The 16,972-nt window shown below is 45.1% G+C and overlaps 1 protein-coding gene and 1 pseudogene across 4 annotated transcripts in view; one reads left to right on the top strand and one right to left on the bottom strand.

The window, feature by feature from the left end:
- The window catches only part of ZDHHC14 (zDHHC palmitoyltransferase 14), a 293,086-nt gene that overhangs the window by 130,771 nt on the left and 145,343 nt on the right, over window positions 1-16,972 (bottom strand). The gene's annotated exons all lie outside the window — the stretch shown is intronic.
- On the top strand, window positions 8,179-8,263 carry LOC112863029 (U2 spliceosomal RNA; annotated as a pseudogene).

Below are 16,972 nucleotides of genomic sequence, written 5' to 3'. Positions count from 1 at the left end.
TGCAGCTCATGACCCCTGACCACATGGCCTACATCTGATATTCGTGTTCTGTCCAGTACACATGTAAGGTATAAACACCAGATTCACTATTCTTTACACACAGAAACCAGGCATGCACTTGAAGTTTATACAGGAGGGGGAGGCGGCTTCACTTCCGCGATGCTGTACTCTAACAAAAGACGTTTCTGTTTCAGAAATCACAAAGTTAACCCGTTATTTTAAATTCCAGAATCTTGGTTGCAATGTCTTTCGGTAATAGATAGGGCAAATAATCATAAAATGAAATAATCTAAGCCAATGACTCACATGTCTGAAATAATAACTCCTCTACTTGTGAGGAGTAGAGGTTATAAGGGTTATAATAGAAATGATCTTTCTCCTTTTCATATGAGTCATTATAAAATAAATGTATTTTTCATTTATAGGGAGGGACATAAACACCATTAATTGTATGATTTTTCCCTTAATCACACACTTAGAAATAAATGTACCACTATAGGCCAAAGATAAGCACATCACCTAGAGACAAGTAGAGAAAAAGTGGATTCAGAAATAATGTCCACTCACAGCTCTAGAATGGGGAAAAACAATGATGATTTCATAAAGCTCCTAAGAGTACCATTTCCCTGTAAGACACCTCCAGTGTCTGAAAAGCCCCCTTCTTACTAATTGTTCATAATGATGAATCTACAAATATGATCCAGAAGGAAGGAATTTTTTTTAAACTTGTAGTTTATTTATTTATCTTTTTTTTTTTTATTTTTTTTTTAAATTTTTTTTTCAACGTTTATTTATTTTTGGGACAGAGAGAGACAGAGCATGAACGGGGGAGGGGCAGAGAGAGAGGGAGACACAGAATCGGAAACAGGCTCCAGGCTCTGAGCCATCAGCCCAGAGCCCGACGCGGGGCTCGAACTCACGGACCGCGAGATCATGACCTGGCTGAAGTCGGACGCTTAACCGACTGCGCCACCCAGGCGCCCCTATTTATTTATCTTGAAAGAGAGAGTGAGAGGGAGAGCGAGCATGAGCAGGGGAGGGGCAGAGAGAGAGAGAGAGAGAATCCCAAGCAGGCTCTGCACTGTCAGCACAAAGCCCAGCGCAGGGCCTGAACTCACAAATCTCAAGATCATAACCTGAGCCGAGATCAAGAGTAGTCTGCTTAACCGACTGAGCCACCCAGGCACCCCTGGAAGGAAGGAACTTAAATAAATGAATCCAGGGAAAGAGGGGGAAATATATCAAAAGAAAACTAGGAGGAAAAGCTCAAACCCAGAGAGGAAGGCTGGGTGAGGGCAGAACTCCACAGAGACATTTGTAAACTGTTCAGAAGGCAGGCAAAGCTCATGGACTCAGGAGGGGACAGTTGCTCAGGAATCTGGTTTCTCACCGCAGGCCTCCCAGCTGCATGTGGTCACTGCAGGCTCGCCCCCAAACAGCACGATCTTGCCTGAAGCCTGTGCAGCTGCTATGTAACAAAAATCAGTATCATTATCCTAAACCCGGGGCCTCCCAGACCACCCAGATAGGTCCAATGATACCACAGAACCTGGGACTCTGGAGTTGAGAATGCAGGTTTCAATTCACAGCATGTAAACAGCCCAACATACCCATCCATTGTTGAGAAAGTGCGAGAGCTGGTTAGGGGGATCCTGGCATTTCAGAGATTTTGCCAAGTGATTTTTGAGTTTGATTTAAGATTCCAGGAAGCCAAAGGCTTCAGGCTAGTGTGTGAATCTCAGGGAGGAAAGCCAGTATTTCTCTGCCTCAAGACTGGCTCTTTAATGACCTCATGTGATTTACTTAGGCATGGTGACCATATATCCCAGATTTTCCCTTAGAGTCCTAACTCTGATGATTGTGTCATTTTCAGATGGAGTATGGCTGTTGAGCTATTTGGTCACGGTAGGGCTATCACATTGCCTTCAGTGCATCCTGGACCCATAAGAAATGGCAGGACCAGAGAGGTCCCTGCAGAAAGCCCCACACCCTGGGACTTGCTGAGATTGGGAGTGGGGGCTTCAACAGAGTGGCGGGAGGAGAGACCGCATTTGCCCCAGTCCTAAACAGAATGCTAAGTGTGCTCTCTTGCAGAGTGTGCTCCCCGCCCCAACACATCACACTAGGCAACGTCCTTCCCTTTCAGTGTCCAGAAGCTAGGGCTATGCAAAAGTGGTCTTGGGTGTCATGAAGAAGAGTGCCTCAGAAACGTTTGGCCTTTGTGTGAGTTTTGGAAAGTTTTACAGATGCAGAGCAGGTACCGTGGATACTGTGGATGTCTGATGTCACCGATCATCATTCCTTCCTTCATCCAATTGCTCTCACTTTTATTGAGCACGTACTACATGCCAACACACCAGGCCCAATGCCAGGGATACAAGAAGATCAAGACAAGATCCTTGTTCTCAAGGGGCTCACATTTTTTTTGTTGTTGTTGTTTATTCCTTTTTTGAGAGAGAGAGACACACAGAGCATGAGTGGGGGAGGGGCAGAGAGAGAGGGAGACACACAATCGGAAGCAGGCTCCAGGCTCTGAACTGTCAGCACAGAGCCCGACGCGGGGCTCGAACTCATGGACCGCGAGATCATGACCTGAGCTGAAGCCGGAGGCCTAACCGACTGAGCCACCCAGGTGCCCCTCAAGGGGCTCACATTCTAATAGGAGAGACAGACCCCAGAGCAGTTAACTACAAACACAACTGTGTCACACATGAAGGGATGTCTGCTCCAACTATTTTGGCAACCCTGTACAGAAGTCTCGGCAGGACTAAAGCTCTATTCATAATTCTGTATTTTATCAAACCTAAGGTGCCAACATTTTAACATGACTCACTGAGGGAAAAATGTGCCAAATAAGACAGTACTCTCTAATCACTTGGAGCCTGTATTGTACATGGTATATTGTATATGGCTATTTTAGACTTATTTAGATAGCAGGGCTTTTTAATGTTTATTTATTTTCGAGAGAGAGAAACAGACAGGGGCAGAGAGAGAAGCCAATAGGCTCCAGGCTCTGAGCTGTCAGCACAGAGCCTGATGCGGGGCTCAAACCCACGAACCGCAAGATCATGACCTGAGCTGAAGTCCGACACTTTACTGACTGAGCCACCCAGGCTCCCCTGGACAGCAGTTTTAAAATCATGTATCACTATTGTGATATTGTGATAATATATTTTTTTAATGTGAATGCAATAAACTGGTGAAGGAATCCTAGCACGTCTTCACACTTTTCTGAATTGCTTTTTTACTCAGAGGGGTCTGAGGTTTGTGGCTCAGTCTCGTCCCTGACGCCCTCCCACCAAAGCAACACTTTCCAGACATCCTCCCCTCCCCTGGCTTCCACACCCATCCCCCACCGTCTATCCCATCAGCAAGAGCTACACCGCCGTGAAAGCTGGCCGGTCCCGTTGCCCCTCTGGCAACTACAGCACCTGGCTCATTACCTTTGACCTCATCTTCTACCCGCCTCTTTCACACTCTGCTCCCTCCTCACATCCCTTTATGGGCCTCGCAGGCTGCCAGTCCTGCTTGCCTGGGCTTTTGCAGTGCCCTCCGCCTAGAAGCCATCCTGTGGGGAGCCACAGAGCTCCTCCACTCCTCCAAGTCTTTGCTCAAATATCACTTTCTCAGCAGAACCTTCTCTGACCACATCTGACCGCACTGGGTAAACTCCCAGCCCTCCTACCGCCAACACGCCCGCACTCCTGGCCCTTTCCCGGCTTTATCTTCCCTCCTATCACTTAACCCTGCTTGGCCCATGAACTGTCCATGCTCACCTTCTTCACTGTCTGACTCTCCCACCAGAGAAAAACTCAAAGTCAGGAGGAATTTTTGCCTGCTTGGTTCCCAGATGTAACCCACCGTGCCTACAACTGAGTTCAGCACATAGTAGGCCTTGAATAAATATTGGTCGAATGACCTGAATAGGCATCTAGAACACACGGGATACAAAGTAGACACGAGATGATCCCATTTTTGTTTCAAACGCATATGTATATTCACAAAGGAAAGTCTGTGCCCTAAAACATTACCTCATTACCCATGGTGAAAGATATGAGGGTGATTTTGCAGAGCATATGTCCTTTTTGGTAGTTTCTAAATTTTCTTAATTAAACATGGCTTATTTTTGCAGCAGAAAATATATGATTAAAAATAAATGCATACATTCTCATTGAACCAAAAAAAAGGGGGGGGAGGGATTGCCAAATATTAAAATCTGTCTCTGCTTTCAAAAAACATCAAGTATCAATAAAGAAGATGCTTCACAATAATGCATATTCCGGGTTAGATCAAAACCACAAAGGGCTAAAGCCCTGGATTTCTGCAGGTGTCTGTAATTAGATCGGCAGGTGGCGAGGTGCAGAGTATCATATATTTAAAGATACAAAACTCGAGTTACCTCCCATCTCTGGTCTGCACATTTTCTCACAAGCATGTGACTGGAGAAAGTTCTCCTTTAGCCACCCTTGTGGGTTTCCATCTTAAATTGGACAGTTAGATATTAACACCCTGGTGCTCCTATGTCACAATTAAAAGCAAAGCCAACCCCAAGGAGACAGCTGAGAAGGACGCCCGAGGTGCAGGGCCACACGTGCCATGACATGGGCATCCTCATATCCTGGCAAGCCCTCTGGAGATCTGGGGTCTCAGACTCATTGTATGGTCTCTTTTCCTTTCCTTGGGTTGGGGTTGGGTCCAAGGATGGCAGGATGGGGAAGGAGACCTTCAGGATGAAAAGCTGCACAAATTAAACTTCTCCAACCCTGGCCATGTTCATGGCGTTGAACCCGGGTGATGGACAGCTCCGTGATGAGCCGAATGGACTATTCAATGCAGAGACATTTTCAACTAAATGCAAATTAGCTTAATCATGATATGTTCAGGAAAACCTTTTTGGGATGAAAATTCTCTGCCTTGTTTTACACTGCACACTGAGCATCAGTGAGCCTTCTCCTCTGTCCCAAGGCACTGGCGACATCAGGCTCTCTGCTGGGATGTGGCGCTGTGTGGGTGGGGTGCTGCTGGTACCACTGATTGTTGTTTACATGGTCTGTTCTCTCTTCCCTCCTGCTAGCTGTTGTTCCCAGTTTTCAAAGCTGAGAGCTTTGGCTTTCAGCGACCCCACCCCCACGACCTCTGTCTGCTCTCCTAGGTTTGTCCAAGCAGCGAACATAGTTTTACACATAATGACTGAGGTCTCTCTTGCAGAGTGTGCTCCCCACCCCAACACATCACACTGGGCAACATCCTTCCCTTTCAGTGTCCAGAAGCTAGGGCTATGCAAAAGTGGTCTTGGGTGTCATGAAGAAGAGTGCCTCAGAAACGTTTGGCCTTTGTGTGAGTTTTGGAAAGTTTTACAGATGCAGAGCAGGTACCGTGGATACTGTGGATGTCTGATGTCACCGATCATCATTCCTTCCTTCATCCAATTGCTCTCACTTTTATTGAGCACATACTACATACCAACACACCAGGCCCAATGCCAAGGATACAAGAAGATCAAGACAAGATCCTTGTTCTCAAGGAGCTCACATTCTTTTTTTTTTTTTTTATTGTTTATTCCTTTTTTGAGAGAGAGAGAGAGACAGAGACAGAGACAGAGACAGAGCATGAGTGGGGGAGGGGCAGAGAAAGAGGGAGACACACAATCTGAAGCAGGCTCCAGGCTCTGAACTGTCAGCACAGAGCCCAACAAGGGGCTCGAACTCACAAGCCACGAGATCATGACCTGAGCTGAAGTCGGAGGCCTAACCAACTGAGCCACCCAGGTGCCCCTCAAGGGGCTCACATTCTAATAGGAGAGACAGACCCCCAGAGCAGTTAACTATAAACACAATAGCAAGTTTGGTGACACGGGTACAGAGTGTACTGAGGGAACGCTGAAGGGGACTAGCTTTGTTAGCCTGGATGGGATCAAAGAAGGCTTTCTGGAAAGGATATTGATGGCTAAGCAAAAGTTAGACCAGCAAAGAGGAATGGCATCTGCAAGAACACAGGGCCATAAAACCCTTCACTGTACTTACTGTGTCCAGGCCTTGCATGGTTGACTGCCAAGTGATAAGGTGGGGCATTCTCAGACCCTACCTAGACTGGACTCCACTGCAAGGGCAAGTCCAGCAGGAAGGGGTCTTTGCAGGTAGTTGAATCACTGCTGTATCCCCAGCACCCCAGACACTCCCTGCTGTAGGGCGGGTACTCTGTAAATATTTACTGAATTGCATTAAATAGAATCCTTGAAGCAACCTGAGAGATGTGGGTCCACACTGTGGGTGGTGAGCTGCAAAGACCATCATGCAGTTGAAAAGTTCAAGAAACCAGGCATGAATATGAGCAGACATTCATCTCAGTGTGTATTCCCTACTTCTGCTGACAGCTCTCTCCTACCCTGCTAAATAAAGCTCTCTCCTCACCCAGATATTGTGGTTGCTTTTCCCCTAGTCCTGGGGGAGAAGGAGGGCCACCCACTTCCTTTTGCAGAGGAAGAATTACTAGGTAAATTTCCTTTATAATATTTCTCTAAGATTGAAGAGGAGTTGAGGATTTGGTTTTTCATATATCCATCATCGTAAATGTCTTAGACGTAGATGATAGTAGCCAATCGTTTGGACAGAGCCACATGTGAGTTTGGATGGCTAAGCCACTTCACTCACAAACTCACAGGACAATGGCATTTGCAATGGCAGAGACACCAATATTTGAAAAAACAGTACATGATAACTTACACAAAGTGGAAATATGGTGTCTTTGAGTAGAGAAGAAGAAAGCTACACATGCACGTAAGGGGGGAAAAATTCTATTTCCCAAAAGGAAAGGAATAAAAACAAAATGAGGTGAGCAAATTAACAGGCACATGAACCCTCTGACACCAAGTTGGTGGCCATCGGGTAAGGACAGCTACAGAAGCGCATATTTGGTGGAAATAAAAACAAAATGAAATTAAAAATGAACAAAATGAAATTTACCATGAGTTTTTGGACACTGGGTTGTTGTTGGGGGCTGCTAATTAATTTTTCCCTTGTCTAAAGGGGCATCACTTACTGTTCATTAACAGATGATTCCTTTTGTCCCCCTAAACACTGACCATGCTATTGGCTATTCTGCTTTCATAGAGCTTTTGCACTAACAAAAAAAAAATTAAAAGAAGAAGAAGAAGAAGAAGAAGAAGAAGAAGAAGAAGAAGAAGAAGAAGAAGAAGAAGAAGAAGAAGGCGGCATTTTTCTTCCCTGATGGTGGGGAGGACTCCTACCATGTAATTATCCAGCCCATTAGAGAGCAAGGTCAAATCAGACAGATACGGAGGGAAAGACCGCCCTTGCAAGGTACATAGAGGTGGTCACACAGTTTTTAAAGTAACAGGCAGCGGGGTGCCTATGTGGCTCACTCGGTTGAGTGTCCAACTTCAGCTCAGGTCATAATCTCATGGTTCATGAGTTCAAGCCCCTGGAGCCTGCTTCCGATCCTGTGTCTCCCTCTCTCTCTGCCCCTCCCCTGCTCATGCTAGCTTGCTCATTCTCTCTCTCAAAAATAAAATAAACATTAAAAATTTTTTTTTTAAGTAACAGGCAACTAGACAGGGAGACTGCAGGGAGAGGAAAGAAATTCCCAGTTGTTGATCAAAAATCTACACCTCAAGCAGTTTCACGTATTACAGTTCATGAACTCTCTACAAAAAAGTCTATGACCTTGGCATTATTATCTAGACCATTTGACAGATGAGGAAACTAAGTAATACAAAGTTCACTAATTTGAAGACATCCAGCTATGATGGATCCAGAATGAGAATTCAAATCAGATGTGGCTGTCTTCAAAGCCCATGTGCTCATGGCACATTCTCTCAATTATATCACAATAAGGTCTGCTTTTATTTTTTTTTAATCAAAGAATTATTGACCTACAATATAGTATTCATTTCAGGTATAAAACATAGAAATTTGATATTTATATATAGTACAAAATGATCTCCACAAAAAGTCTAGTTACCATGAGTCACCAAAGTTGTTGACATATTATCGACTATATTCCATATTCTGTACATTACATGTCCATGTCTTATTTATTTTATAACTGGAAGACTGTACCTCTTAACCCCTTTCACCTATTTCTCCCCTCCAAGCCCCTGGCAACCATGAGTTCTCATCTGGGCCCTCTACATTTTCTCAGTAAATATAGTAACAGTTGATCCCTTCTCAGCCTTTTGGCTAAGATCAGGTGTAGTAACAGTTGTACCTGTTTTCACCTTTTTATAATGATCCAATTACCCTCATTATATACAATCAAGAATGCCTAGAAAACCTGAAACTTGATCTCGCCTGGAGGTGCCTTGCCCAGTTTGGGGAGAAGACACGCCCAGGAGTCATGAGAGACAGCACCTCTCAGTGATGGATCACCAGCAGATGGGCAGGAAAGGAAATGATTCATAGATGTGCCAAAAGACAGCTAGGCACAGGATCCTGACTGCTGTGAGCGTGGGCTGGAGCCCCGACCTGTGGGGTGAAGCACTGGGAAGATAGCAGCTCCGTCCAAGGAAAGGCATGGGGCAGCTGTGACAGGCGGAGGGCCAGAGCCTCTGATGCGTGGGACATAGGGAAGGGGTGCAGGCCACGTTTTGGTTTCTGTGCCTCCAGGGACACACAGATCCTTAACCGCTTAGGACACACTCTGAGTTTCAGTAAGGACTAATAAGGGAGACCGCCTTCGTGCTCCAAGGTCAAGAAGACTGCTCTCAGGTTCTGCTTCTCTATTCCATTTGAGAAATAACCAGCTCCATAGTTTCTACACAGAGCAGTGCTTGTATCCCCAGAATCCCTGTTAAACAAGCTTTGACACTGAACGGTGAAGACCACTCCTGTTATTTCCAAAGGTAGTTGTGTCAAACAAACATGGCATTGGTTAGTCTTGTTTCTGGGGGTCCTGATGAGTACAATGCTAAAGCAAAACTCTCATTTATGAAAAAAGAGACGCTTCCTCAAATTCCCAGGCTATGCTCAAGGAATAACTCACTTCTCATGAGAAGAGGGTGGGGTGCAGAAAGTCCAAAGCCCCCACTTCAAGAGAAGCCACAGTAACTGAAAATACTACTCTGATTTACATTCCTGTCAAGCAGGAGAGACAGAGAACCTCACATGAGGACAGGTGGAAGGTGCCAGGTAACATCTAGAAGCCTGGCTATTTTTACTAGATACTACTGGGTACAGTGATATACTTTCTAGGAAAACTCTTTGAACTCATTGGAAAAAAACTGAAAAATACCATGCTGACCAATTAATGCCTTGGCCAGCCCACTCATCTACTTGCACTTTTCCATGTCTATTCTTCTGCGGCTAAACTTTTAGACTGTCTCTTTACTTGAGTTTTCTTTTAAGCCACACACTTCTGAGATAAAGATCTTTTCAGCTCATTTTTAAATAAACAAGTTCCTGAGCACTGCCCAGTGCCAAACATGACTATTAATTTCCCAAAGGAGGAGGTCAAAAGGCAAATAGTGTTCATCAGTTCTAGGGAAAATCATGAAAATAACCTTCCAGGATATGATGGAGTGACATCTGAGAAAAGCATATTTAATGAGAGCCCAACAACAGGGGTTTAGGCAAAGGAAGTCATGCCTGGCTATCCGGGTGGAATGTTTGGAAGATGTTACTGTCGTGAAAAGCACAATAAATCAAATGGCTGCCGCGCATTCCCTGAGTTTTGCCAAGCAGATGGCAAAGCTGGAGAATCAAGCAGGAAAGCTGGAGAACGATACAAGGGACAGGGGAAAAGATCAGATGGCGCCTCCCACAGGACTAAGTCGTCATTCATCTGGGGCTTGTGCCAGGCGTCATCCAGCTGGCTTAAACAGTCAGTAGAATGAGCGGAGTCCAAAAGTACCATCAAGCACTATGGAGGATCTTTTACATTTCCAGAGACAACTGCCTGAGAGAGTGGTCACGTGACTGCCAAGGAACACCACTTCATGTCTTCAGCACTCGTGAGACTCTGTGAGGTCAAGCCACGGAGGGCCACCAAGCTGGCCCTTAAGGCTCTAGTTGTGCCTAAGTGCTCAGCGGCAAAAGTTCGTGGCTGTCATGCTCATTCTGGACGGTTCTTAAAGACTTCGTCCAGCAGTAGTTTCCATCACTTAGGATTCTGCCCCCCCCCCTTCTTCCCTCAGTGGAATGTGTTTTCCCTGAGCAAGAGGACAGGATTTTGATGTTGGTTAAATATAGCAGCGAGCTTTGCAAAAATGCTTTGTCAAAGGGAAGAGTTATTAAATAGGACATGTGGGTCGGAACCTAGGAAAACGGGTAAACTGAACCAAGGGGCATCAATCACTGCTGTTCTACAAATGAGCTGAGAAGTCAGCCTCTCCTTATGAGTAGATAAGAGGGGCGCCTGGGTGGCTCAGTTGGCTAAGTGTCTCATCTCTTGATTTTGGCTCAGGTCATGATTTCGCAGGTGGTGAGATTGAGCCCCAACTCAGGCTCGGAGCTGACAGTGCAGAATCTGCTTGGGATTCTCTCTCTCCCTCTCTCTCTCTAACCCTCCCTCACTTGCATGAGTGCTCTCTCTCTCTCAAAACAAACAAACTTAAAAACAAAAACAAAAACAAAAACAGTACATAAGAGGAGCTGCAAATCTGGGAGGGGGTCGGGGCTCTGAGGCAGCCAGCCCTGACGTGGTAACCTGCCTTCAGGTCACCCAGCTGGAGGGTTTGGGCTGAGGCTCCAGTAGGCTCCCAGCAATGAGAGAAGAGGCCAAGCCCTACTTTAGGGAGTGTCTCAATCTGGAGTTTATGGGTTTCCCAGTCTCTTGGGAGAAGATGCACAGATTCTTTAAGAGGTTTGTGCCCCCAAAGTATTACGAACTACTACTTTTAGGAAGAGAAATATATAGCCAGGTAGCTACACAGAAGCACATTTCTGTGGCACCAAACGTGGTGTCCAAGCACCTCAGTGTTCCCCAGCCACCATTCCCTGCCTCAGTCCTTTTCCCCACACCCCATGGACCTCTCCATGACCCGGCAGTTAAGCTAATGTCTGCCCAGGTTCGAGGCCCCCAAGCCCTTGCTCCAGCAGTTGTTCAATAATTCGGCTATCAGCTCTGCCTGTAGGTCTGAAGAGTGGAATCAGCCTTCCCCACAAACACCTTGTGCATATGCGTTAGTCCAGCGGAAGATGGGTTCACCCATTCTGAAGTAGGGAGGAGGAAAGGGGGCCACTTCAAGACTGGTGCCAATGTGGGAGCAAGTAGTGAATGTCCTTCCTCATTCATGAGGCTGAGAGTGGGCCAGACTCCTAAATGATAAAATACCTCCTCTGTGAAGAAGAAAAATAGCCCAGGGCAAATGCAAGAGTATGAAGAAGGTACTGCAAGAGACTGTGGAGGGAACCATCTTATCCCTAGCCTTGTCTGGAGTCTGAGAACTTCCCCCTGACAAGACCAAGTAGACTGGCAGGACAAGAACATGATTCACTTCCACACCAGAATCCGGGGAGTGGGTCCAGACGGCCACCTAACAAGTTCCGTGGTGTGTGGGAAGGCCATACCCATTGGACTCAAACCAACTCGCTTCAAATCTTAAATGTGGCACTTACTCTATGAACTTGAAGAAGTTACTTATTCTTGCTGAGTTTTAGTTTCCTTGTATTTTGAGTTGGAAAAATGGTCAATTGCAGGTCATGACAGCCCCATTGTAGAGTTGGTTTGAGAACTGATGAGTTAATATTTGGAAGACCTTTAGTGAAGCCTCTGGCTATACATGCAGTACTCCCTAAATATTATTCCTTTCCTCCTCCTACAAGAGCTAGTCTTGCACTTGTGTGGATTTCTGGTACTTTTCCACCCTTCCCTGTTTTTCCTTGTTTCCAGTTGAGTCCAGTGGCTTCCCTGCAGTTTAAAGTAAAAGCCCATGAGAGTTGTGTGTTTGTTTCAGAGGCCAGTGAGTTGGGAAGAAGTTTGGCTTCAAAGCTCAGAGAGGAACTCAAGAAGAAAAGTGATTGGAAGCCACTGGAAGACAGGGTAAGTGAGCCATCCGTGAAAGAAAGAAGCGTGGTGGGGAAATGGGTAGCAGCTCGAAACCAGCAACCGGCCCTGTGGATTTAGCTGGCAGTCAGTGCTATTCCCCCCACAGCCAGTAAACGGCCTTGGGGCTAGAGGAGGCTAGGTTCATGCCTTCTGATGCCCTGAATCATTTTAATTGAAACACCATGGAAAAAAGTCCTTTCGCAGTATGGGAGGTAGCCATACTGGATGGCTCCAGTGATCCCTGTCTTCTGGTATTCAGACTCAGCTTGAGTGGAGGCTGGCCCTGGTGACTTCTAGAAAATGGCAAAAGTGATGGGTTATCACTTCCAAGATTAGGTTAAAAAAAAAAGATTGTAACTTCCTTCTTGCTCACTTTCTCTTACACTCTGGCTGGGAGGCCATGCTGAACTGTCTATGGACAGGCTTTTGTGGCAAGGCTTGCGAAGGTGGCCTCTGGCCGATGGGCATGTGCGTGAGCTTAGACACAGATCCTCCTCCAGTTAAGCCTTGAGATGACTGCAGCCCCACGGGACACCCTGAGCCAGAGGACACAGCTAAACTGCACTGGATTACGGACCCAGACACTACAAGATAATAAATGTTTTTTGCTCTAAACTACTAAATTCTGGGGGGTAATTGTTTAAATAGCAACGGCTCACTACCACACATGGCTGCATCAGGCACACAATACATTCGGAAATTACATCTGCCAAATAAAAGGGAATATTCTTCTTCCTATAGTGAACAGAACAGAATCACTTAATGGAATAAATCCTGAACATCCTTTCCACTTGTGATTTTGTCTGACTAGCCGAGTGGTATACGGGGATCACTCTGGAGGCAGGGAAAACTTACAAATTAATTAGCTGGATTCTATCACTAACTAAAGCTTGAGTTAGCGCTTCATGATCTAACTGGCTGTGTTCAAGGGAATGTGAAAATCTTACAAAAGCACTGCCCCCCCCCCAAATCTGACTTCTCAACATGTAAAAAGAAGATGTAAGGAATAATTATGGAAAGGGAAGACATATGTTTATGTACGACCATATGCCACAGAAGAGACCTTAAAAATTCAGCCAAGGAGCTGGAAAACTGGTACCTAGTAAGAGGTTCCAAATAAACAGAAGTGAAGTTTGTGAAATAAGCACAAATAAACCATCGGTATTTCCTAAAGGTCCTCTTAAATCAGGGTATTTACCCCCGGCATCTCTTTAATCGTGTGCTATGTGCTACCAAACATCTCGTTTCTCTCCTTTTTCTTTCCTAAGGAAATATTTCCATGTTTTATATAAAATGGTAAGAGAGAAACATTTACCAGTGAGTCTTTGTTTTTTAATGAGTTAAAGAACATTCTCTCTAGAATCAGGCTATGCCAACTTGTATGCCGCTGTGGTTTGATATTTCTGTGAGAGGCATAAAAATAAAAGTCCAAAGTCTTTTTGGTGGGGTCTGCACAGCTGCTGACCAGACACGTGTGATCTCCCTCCTGTTAGAACCCTCACAATGACACCAAAAGAAGAAAGAATGGCAATGGCAATGAAGACTGAAGAGGAAACCACAGGCCAAAGTCCAAGGGCTTCCATTAATATACTGTGGATACAGATGAACTGAGAAAGGCATTTTTAGATCATGCATCATTGATTACATAAACCATAAAACAAAACAAAGCAGATGCCCGCTCCCCGCCCGCCCCCCACCCCCAGGGGCAGGGAAGGACCTTAACACAGAAGAAATTAAAATGGCATCAACCTCACTAGCAATCAAAGAAAGGCAACTTGAAAATGCCATTTGTAGAGTCATATTGACAAATGCCCCCAAGGTGAGAGAGAGAGAGAGAGAGAGAGAGAGAGAGAGAGACTGGAGAGAGAGGGGAACCGTCCTCCAGCCTGCTCTTGGGAGGACAGAGCCTCACCCCGGGGCAGGGGGCGGGGCAATCTGGACACCAGTGCCCAGAGCCTGGTGGAGGAAGCCCTCTTCTTTTTTTTAACCTGTTCTGTACGGAGAGGAGGAAGCAGGTGGGTGGAGGAAAGGAAAGGAAATGGAAAGGAAGAAAAGAAAAACACAATTTACAGTGAGCAGACTTCTAAAAATCATTTTAAAAATTACTTTGTAAATAATAAAAAAGCTCATTAAATCGTTTTGGTAACTTTTTTTTTAAGACCAGAAAAGAAATAATTTCCTTAGAATCCATACCATCAGGAAGTAGACTCCTGGATTTCCTAGGCCAGTTATTTCCCTAAGATCAGAGAAAATGGGGGGTGGGGTGGGGGGCCACCCATAAACCATAAGCCAGACCACACTCCCCTCACACACTTAATGAAAGATCTGGTGTGAGAACCAGTGACACGTTGTCAAATCCATTCCTGTTTGTGAACACACATTTACCAGTTTCTCGATAATGTTTGAAGTCAACGTGAGATTAGGGATCAAGTCTAAACTCTATCTGATGGTGGAATCTCTCATTTTTAGTTGTGAAAGCCATTTTTATCCGTTTGGCTTTTGACATAATATTTGCATTAAAAAGGCCGGAAGGGGGGCGCCTGGGTGGCGCAGTCGGTTAAGCGTCCGGCTTCAGCCAGGTCACGATCTCGCGGTCCGTGAGTTCGAGCCCTGCGTCAGGCTCTGGGCTGATGGCTCGGAGCCTGGAGCCTGTTTCCGATTCTGTGTCTCCCTCTCTCTCTGCCCCTCCCCCGTTCATGCTCTGTCTCTCTCTGTCCCAAAAATAAATAAAAAAAACGTTGAAAAAAAAATTTAAAAAAAAATAAAAAGGCCGGAAGGAATGTACTGAATGGTTAGGCCCTGGCATCTGAAACAAAGGCTGTATTGACTTTTCACAACAATCCTGTGGTAGGTATTGCACTAGATGCGGAAATAGAACCAATAAGCAACTTGTCAAAGGTCATCTAAGTAGTGAGTGGAAAGGGCAAACCTAGGACTACTTCATGCCAAGGTTGAGTATCTCTGTGCAGCCAGCTTTGTGGCTTTTCAAATGCAATTTGGTACATACTCTAGCAATTTACAGCTTAATTAGGTTAATTAAGACAACCATCTCAAAGGCTGCCCCTTTATTCTGGGGCTCCCGTTTCTGAAGCAAGCATTCCTCACTATGGATTGGGAACCCCGATGTGGTCAACCTTCAACGGAAGAGTCAAAGCTGCTCCAGCGCTCCAGGTAGGGGAGAGCTGTGGCTGAAGATTTCAGGGTCTGCACCTTCCCTCCCCTGCTGCTCTTGAATGCCGTCTTTCCAGGAAACAGAATAGCCTCTCCTTACTTCTAAGAAGTCTCTTGCTCTAAAGCTAAGGTACAGAGTGGGAAACACAGGAGTTCCTTACTCAAGACTGATCTCCAGAATTTTCTGAGCTATACTACCTGACGGGCACTGAGCTAGACTACTGCAACTTCAGAGTTGGCTAAAATGCCTGACGCCAAACTATAAAACAAAACAAACAAGATCTGACTCACTATCTGAGCTCTTGACTCTACGTACCTGGGTCCCCACTTCATCTGTAAATGAAGTTGGACTGGCCGCCCTCCCCAGATGAGCCTTTCAGTACGACATTCCATGGTTTGAATATATATCTGCAATGTACATTTTCTTTTTTTAAAATGTTTATTTATTGTTAAGAGAGAGAGAGAGAGAGGAGAGTCAGAGAGAGGGAGGCAGGCTCCAGGCTCCGAGCTGTCAGCACAGAGCCTGACGTTGGACTCGAACGCACAACCCACGAGATCACGACCTGAGCCAAAGTCTGATGCTTACCGACTGAGCCACCCAGGTGCCCCATTTTGTTTTACTCTCTTCCACTGATTCACAGACATATTGGCAAACAGAGTGCAAGTACATTTTATGTAGACTTGAATTTATGTGAAATTTGAAATAGTAAGGTTATAGAAGTATTAATAAAGCTTGATTTTATGTGCAAACATCGAAATTAAAAAAATTATCAAGAACCAGATCATTTCATAGGGCACCTGGGTGGCTCAGTCAGTTAAGCATCAGACTTTGGCTTAGGTCATGATGTCACAGTTTGTGAGTTCAAGCCCAGCTTTGGGCACTGTGCGGACTGCTCGGTGCCTGAAGTGTGCTTCGGATCCTGTGTCTCCCTCTCTCTCTGCCCCTCCCCTTCCCGTGCTCTGCCTCGGTCTCTCTCTCAAAAATAAATAAACATTAAAAAAAATTAAAGAACAAGATCATTTCAGAGTTGGCAGGAAATGAATGGTCAACAGTGTTACACTATTGTCCCAATTCTCTTAAGTACTAATATTCAGAGCTACTTTCCCAGGTAAATGGAAACACCAGCTTTCCTTTGTACCAGGTTCCTAATGGCCAACACTTTCATGTCTCAGAACACATGGAAGTGATTTTAGTGACTACTGTGTTGCCATTTAAATATCTACTGCTATTACAATTAAAAATCCTTTAAAAACATCCTATAGAGGGGCGCCTGGGTGGCGCAGTCGGTTAAGCGTCCGACTTCAGCCAGGTCACGATCTCGCGGTCCGTGAGTTCGAGCCCCGCGTCAGGCTCTGGGCTGATCCGATTCTGTGTCTCCCTCTCTCTCTGCCCCTCCCCCATTCATGCTCTGTCTCTCTCTGTCCCAAAAATAAATAAACGTTTGGAAAAAAAAAATTAAAAAAAAAATCCTATAGAAATGTCATTTACACAATCATTAAGGGGTTGATGTTGGAAAAGATTAGAAATTTTATAACTTTGGAAAGCAAGTTAGAGATTGTAAAACACTATTATTATGTGTATATTATTATGCTTTTCAAACATTTTCCTCAGAATAAGCAAAAAACATCCTTTAAGAGTTGTAGATTTATGTCTTTGAAGATCATATCCCCCCTTCTATACACTTATTTCCATGGAAAAACTAGTCTCAAATTACGTGAGTTTAAATCATATGAGATCTTCTGGAACTCGTTTCTTGCATAAGCTAAGACTACCAGGTAATCTCTAACTAGAGATGTT

Source organism: Puma concolor, chromosome B2, assembly GCF_028749965.1.
Source record: "Puma concolor isolate L17-30 chromosome B2, mPumCon1.1.hap2, whole genome shotgun sequence".
Taxonomy (NCBI): Eukaryota; Metazoa; Chordata; class Mammalia; order Carnivora; family Felidae; genus Puma; species Puma concolor.
Note: the sequence above shows the minus strand (reverse complement) of the source record. Positions and strands in the feature narration are given on the sequence as shown.